Source organism: Saccostrea cucullata, unplaced genomic scaffold, assembly GCF_032062105.1.
Source record: "Saccostrea cucullata isolate Sc308-1 unplaced genomic scaffold, CSIRO_AGI_Scuc_v1 ctg2120, whole genome shotgun sequence".
Taxonomy (NCBI): Eukaryota; Metazoa; Mollusca; class Bivalvia; order Ostreida; family Ostreidae; genus Saccostrea; species Saccostrea cuccullata.
Window position 1 is genome coordinate 12,958 of NW_026937845.1, and position 6,980 is coordinate 19,937.

A 6,980-nucleotide genomic window follows, 5' to 3' on the forward strand; every position below is an offset into this window, starting at 1 on the left:
TACCTTTGACAATAATTTGTAACCTGCAAACTTCACATCATAAGAAAAGAAAGATTCTGAGATGATCTATAGATTTTTGGATCATTTTTCTCCTGGGTAAAATTTAGTTGTTGTGACTTTTAACATTTTGTGATAACCTAGAGACTTTATTTTAGCTTTATTGGGTGGCATAGCATATTCTTTGGAAAGAATTGAAATGTAAATCATATGCACTATGTTCAAGGTTGTTTAAAGACTATTACTATGTAATACTTTAGAATTCTGTAAAAATCTTATAATCACTGCGTAGATAAAGACTGATTGAAATAATTTATGTTTTGAAATAAGGTTTAGAAAAAAAGGCAGGAATGTGGATATGACTTTTATTCAAATGGTGCAGTACAGCAACTCTGGTGATTTACATATATTCAGTCATAAATAGATAGGTATTGGGAAGACTCCTCTAGATTTTGAAATTTTCATTCAAAAGTATAGAATTTTTTTTTAAGTTTGAAAGATTTCATTCCTGGGTATTCAGCATATATTGAGGTTTTGTCTTAAATTTGTTTGCTTATGTAATCAATAATTTGAGAATACTCAAATTAGGTAATATATGAGAGAATAAACAAGAAAATCAGGTTTGAAAAATGGTTTTTACAATTAATAAGGGGTTCTTTTATATATTTAATCTATAAGTAAATTCAGTCTATACAATTAAGGTATTTCTGTATGAAATAAACTTGCATTTAAGCATTTTAAGTCTATTGTAAACATTACTTTAACCACTTTTTAAAAAAATGATTAGATTCACTGTCAGCATGTTATTTCCTATAAAATAAATGAGAAAACAAACAATTTAATTTGAGTCAGTTACTTAATGTAAATAAGAAGCATTGGAAATTGGGAATATTTCACAAAGTTTAATAATAATAATTAATTTATACAAATTTTATTCACATAAGTGAATGACATGGGCAGCAGGCAAAGCCTATTTGAGCCCTCTCCCTAAAGAGGATAATTGAGCATAATTCTCACTAAGACAGTTGGAGTATTTTGATTTAAGCATTAAAGAAACCATTTCAAATTTCAATATACAAATCATGTTTAGTCATGCAGTATATAGTTTACACTTGCCAAAAAGTAAATGGTTATCTCAATTCAGGATCAATCCAAAGGTCAAAAAAGGAATGAAAAAAATATATCTTTTTTATGTATCAAACATGTAGGTATTGCAATAAATTCACTGTATTCATTTTTTTTGTTTTCTTTCTATGTATGAATAGCTCTGATTTAGGAAATCAAAATACAAGAAGTAAATAAATTATGTCAAATGATGAAGGTATACACCAGAAAATGACATGAACAGATAATTTTGAGTTTCCCTCAAATATGGTTGCCAAGGGATGTGAAATAAAAACAAAATGTGGATTCATCTATTAGGATTGAGACTTGTACATAATATGAATGATGGTTACTATGACATTAAGAATGACATGAAAGAAATAAGTTTGATTCAATTATATAATTAGTTCTTAATCCATACAGTCAAAATGGAGGAAAAAATTTCTTTATTAGGCATGAAGTAACATAGAATCACCCAATCCATCAAAATTTTACCTTTTGAAGAAAAGGAACCCTACTTGCTTTTTTAAGTTGACATTCATATTTTTGTGTTTGACAGGTAGAGCAATGGTTTCTAACTAGTATAGTGAGAACTTTATTTTAGAATCATCAGATTGTTCTGATATTCTGGTTAAGATATCAACATGACATCAATTAATTTGTTCATACAAAGGGATGAAAGCTTTTCCAGGTTTCCTCTTTACTCAGATTAGATTGTGTCTTGCTAATATATCCAACATATAAGATACTCATCAAAGTCAAACAAAGGTAAATAAATGACCTTAATAAGTTTTTAGTCAAAAGGTCAAAGAGATGTGTACCTCTGCTAAATTTAATTGTTTAGTTAATATTCATCAAACTTCATGGATAGGTAAATTAAACAAACTTCATATATTTTGATTTTCAGGTTAAAGATCAGCACACTTTTTGCTATACCATTGTTTTCCATGAATATCTTAACATCTCTTTTGACTTTTCAGGTTAAAGGTCAATGTATTCCTGCTACAGTAAAATTTCATTATAAGGATCTCATAGTGATATTCTTTATTTGTAAGGAATTAGGTATAAAATCTCAGACTCTTTCTATAATATGTCACTGAATGTGCTCCTTCATTTTAGAGAGTTTTACAAGCAAATCATATACTGACTTTCAATCCTTCAAAACACAATATGTATATTAAATCTTGAGATTCAGACTTTCAGACTTTTAGGCTTTCAGCCTTTTAGGATTTCAATCTTAAAAACATTCAGACTTTCAATCTTTAAAAACTTTCAATCTTGAGGACTGAGTATTTTAATATTTATCTTATAAGTCTCGTCTTTTATGTCATTACAATTAGTCTTTAGTAATTCAAACTTTTCGTATTTGTAAAACCAAAGTGTTGAAATTACAGTGTTTGTGTAATCTTCTTAATGTTTATCTAGAATTACTGCTTTTAATACAGTCAAATATAATTTGTGATGATCAAAATTTCCAACTGAATTCAAAGACAAACTGCCTGACCTATACATATTTAGAATTTCAATATCATACATTCTTGAATATCCATAAATATCAAAATATAATGATTCAGCATTAGCTATCATCCATACACTTGTTAACCTAAGGAACGCTCTTATCATAAGTTAAACCCATGAAATTCCTCATGCAATTTTGAAGAATTTCTGTTATAAGGGATGGTGAAGACAAAAGAAGAAAAAAAGTATGGTGTAAAGTTAGCCTCACCCAACACCCAAGGGAGTCCTTTCTTTGTAATCCCGTAAACCAGTCTATGATTGTACTGGATAAATTCGCTGGAAATCATATTTATCTATGTGCTTCTTAAATCCTTCATCCTCTTAAGTTCGGTTTTCTTGTTTCAGTGTTCCAAGAGAGGATATTCTGTTAATCTTTGCATAATCTGATAGTCTTTCACCATTCTAAGAGTAGACATAGATCATTTCCATAAGCCCTCACAAGAGAATCCTGAAAAAATAAAAAAAATAATGTCTTAGTTGAAAAAAGAAAAATTGTAATGCAATATAAGCTTGATGGAATTCTAAATATAGACAAAAAGGGTATAAATACAAGTTGTAACATAAGATTTTGACTTTTCATATTAACCATGGGTAACACCTCTAGTAAAGAAAAGAGTAAAGGAATAAGTAAAATTCAGTTTGGAGAGAGAATTCTTTCAGAGAAAGATGTAGACAGAGGTATACCAGTTAAAATAAAAAAAGATGGCACTACTGAGATCATTTCTCAAGAAGAATATAACCAATTATGTCCAGAAAAGGGTGATCCTAATGTTGTCAGAGATTACATAGAAAGACCCTTGATTGCAGAAGAAGCAAATGAAGAATATAACCATTTATTACCAAAAGAGGGTAAGAATTACTTGGATTACCCTGAAAGACCTTTGACTAGAGAAGAAGTCAAGTTTATAGATGATAAGAGAAAACAGTTGTCAGAAAAAAAAGATTGTTAAAGACACATGATTTTTAGACCACAAAACCATTGGAGATACAAGGATTACAAGATATAAGGATTAATGGAGGAAGTCCAAACTGAACTCTTGGAGGACATTAAGGCTTATTATGAGAGTAACTTTTCCAGTATTTGTTTATTACATAATTATGTATTCTAATAAAAAAAAAGTTTTCACTTTCATTTGTTGTGCCTTAGACCATTTTAAATTGACCTTATGGTCAAGATTGTGATACACACTCTGATAATCATCTATGATGTCTCTATGATGTTTACCTCAAAAGTTTGAATCAGGGTATTTGTGTTCAAAGAGGTGAAGAAACTATACAGACAGATCTAAGATTTTCGAAGCATACATATTAATGAGGTTAAAGGAGCTATAACACTAGATTATTAAAAAGAAAGAACACAAACTCATAGAAATGATATTGAAAGTACCTTAAATGAATAAAGTGTCATGCTCCAAGGTGTGCTTTAACAGAAGGTTTACAGCAGTCCCATGCACTCATAAGAAGATCTTGGGTAGTAGAAACACCAGGAAATTTTAATTCCACACAATCAGATCATCTTACATCAGTTATATGGTTACAGTCTTTATGCATAATCAAGAGGGTCATTCAGATTTCTTTTCTGGTCATCCTGATGGGCCACATTATAGTATTCTTTCCCTGTGATATAATGTTAATATTAAATGAAAAATTGGGAATTCATCAGCAATTGAAGTCAAAACTTGCTATCTTTACCAACTATGCTATTAAGGAAGCTGGGGGTTAACAAATTAGCCATATTTAACTTATTCCACAGATATGCTATCTTTAGCTGTTAACTATCATTTGGCACAGAAAAACTTCATACATTTTAGTTTTAAAATTTGATCATGAATTTTTATGCCTTTTCTTGTGAAGGATATCAATATGGTTTAAACATGACCATGACCACCAAACCCCCTTTATTTAAAAAATCATATATCATTTACTTATCAATTCCAAAATATAAACATGCATATGTAACAAAAAATAAATAAATAAATAAATAAAAGTTACAATTGTATCTCATTGAAACTTTACCTTCAAGTTTGTGTGTTTGTATGTTGATTGACAAACTGTGTATTTCCAAAAGAAGACCAGCAGCCAGGCTTCACTTCATAGAGAATGGATTATAGATGGTTAGGAACAAAACATATCTTCCAGGTTGAGGACTGTATAGAAAATAAAACCCATTTTGTTATTATGATTTAAATTACATGAGACAATGCCTCTTATAAATGTAATGTAAAATAATATCTCTTATATATATGGATTTCTATACTCTTATCATATTAAATGTCATTTGTAAAATGTATTTTTTAAGACAGGTTTATTTAGGATAGACTTTAAATGATGACATGAATAGCAGGCCATACTTTAAGCACATGACAAAACATTATCTCAAATTTCACAGAAATGGGCTATTTAGCATAGCCGACATTAAACATATAGGTGAGTGGTAACATAATCACAATCATAAACAATGTGAAACAACTTTAAAAGACCTACACGGTGGATTACAAGTCTTTTTTCACTGGGGTAAAATCTTGCCGAGATTCGCCATGGCCGCTGAACCCGAACCCGACTGTATAAAGATGAAGTCATACATTTCATGTTGATGACTGTAGAAATAAAAGCATTTTTTAAATATGACAGAGTACTGCATGAAACAATGCATGTTTAAATACAACATGTACAATGTCAAAAAAGATCATGAAAATATTTTTGTTTAGACTCAAAACAAATTGTTTTTAACATTAACTCGAGATGAGAAAAGTTCATCATGTTATTTATAGATGATATACAAGCACAACTAATGTATTAATATCACAAATAAAATGATTATTAAATTAATTATTTAGACACTAAAAGACTTTTTATTAACAGCAGATTCAATTTTGGTTTAATAGCTATCAGTAATGCATACAGAAAAATACATATTTTATTTTTTTTTTAAAGCATCATCACAGTACAACATGTAGTCCTTCATTTTTTTTTGAAAAGCTCATTACCAAGAAACAAAAGTGAAAATGAAAATATATGTATAGCATATATCACACATATTTAGAATCAAAACAAAAAGTAAATGACTTAGGATTAATCTTTTGTAAATTCCTCCTTTTCTCTTATTAGATTCCTAATTAATATCTCTTTGATCACCATTTAGTAAGTCTGAATTCCATGGGTAACAAACATAATGAATTATGAAATTATATCATGATTTATATGAATGTAAGTTAGAGACAACAGATCACATAAGTATTGCACAGTAATTAAATTAACCATATAATCATGCTTAAATGCAAAGATGACCTTCATAGGGAATGTAAACAATTAAAAAAAGACAAACTCACCAGAGATATCCAACTATATGCCCAATAAGCCTATCCATTAAATAATCCAGTGAAATAACATCTCAGCTGATCCTGAAAAAAATCATACAATACAGTGATACACATTTAACCTCATTTTACAATGTAAGTAAAGCAATAATTTACAGACAAAAGGGATAGAAATGTAAAAAGATACCATGTATTTTATCAAAATTTAGTGAATATTTTTCTGATTGAAATTCAATCATAGAATGACCTATCATAAAAATATTAAATGTATTTTGAGTTACATGCAGGTTATATAACTGTAAATCACATGAAATGAGGATAAATACAGTATTTAAATTCAAAATAGAACTTTACATATAAATCATGGTTAAATGCAAAGATGACCTTCATAGGAAATGTAAACAAAAATAAGACAAACTTACCTGTAGAATATATCTGTCAGAAAGGAGATTTCAAAAATGAACACGCTCTCAACATTCACATGACAAGAATGCATCAGGATGTTTACTTCCGTGGTGATAGAGAAATTGAGCTTTATACAAGAAAAGCTTCATAACATAACAATCATCAAAGTAAAAGAGAGGAAAAACAAAAGATAGTCCTACATTTTTTGAAAATCTATGTTGACTTCTTAGAAACAAAAGTGAAAATGAAACTTTAATTTTACAAGTGTATGACGTCATAATGCATAGGGTAGCTCGCTGACATGGATGACGTCACAATGCATAGGTAAGTTTTATCGTACTTTTTGCACACAGCACTTTATAGATGATGCAAGAGGAATATAAGGAAACACAGGTAAAAGGTATATTTCTTTTGCACACGACTCTAATTTTTTGCACACGGTTCTTTACAGTTGATGCAAACAGGTATAAAAACGCAGGTAAAACGTATTGATTCTTGTTATAATCTGTCTTGTGTGTGTTATTTGTTATTGTTTTCAGTAAAAAATCCAGGTTTTTGTTATTTGTCTTTTTCAGTAAAAAACCAGTTTGAACTGGTTAAGCTGTCTAGACTGTGAAGCGTGACGTCATAATGACATTC

General features: G+C 29.3%; 1 long non-coding RNA gene across 2 annotated transcripts; it reads right to left on the reverse strand.

Annotated features, from left to right (window-relative positions):
- Window positions 1-2,922: 2,922 nt before the first annotated feature.
- Window positions 2,923-6,659, reverse strand: LOC134248966 (uncharacterized). Of its 2 annotated transcripts, none has more exons than XR_009988174.1 (5): window positions 6,359-6,659; window positions 5,949-6,020; window positions 5,104-5,216; window positions 4,636-4,766; window positions 2,923-3,067 (listed from the first exon to the last, which is right to left on the reverse strand). It is a non-coding gene; the product is annotated as an uncharacterized LOC134248966 (long non-coding RNA). The 2 variants fall into 2 exon arrangements; XR_009988173.1 differs by having other exon boundaries at window positions 4,007-4,766.
- Window positions 6,660-6,980: the final 321 nt, after the last annotated feature.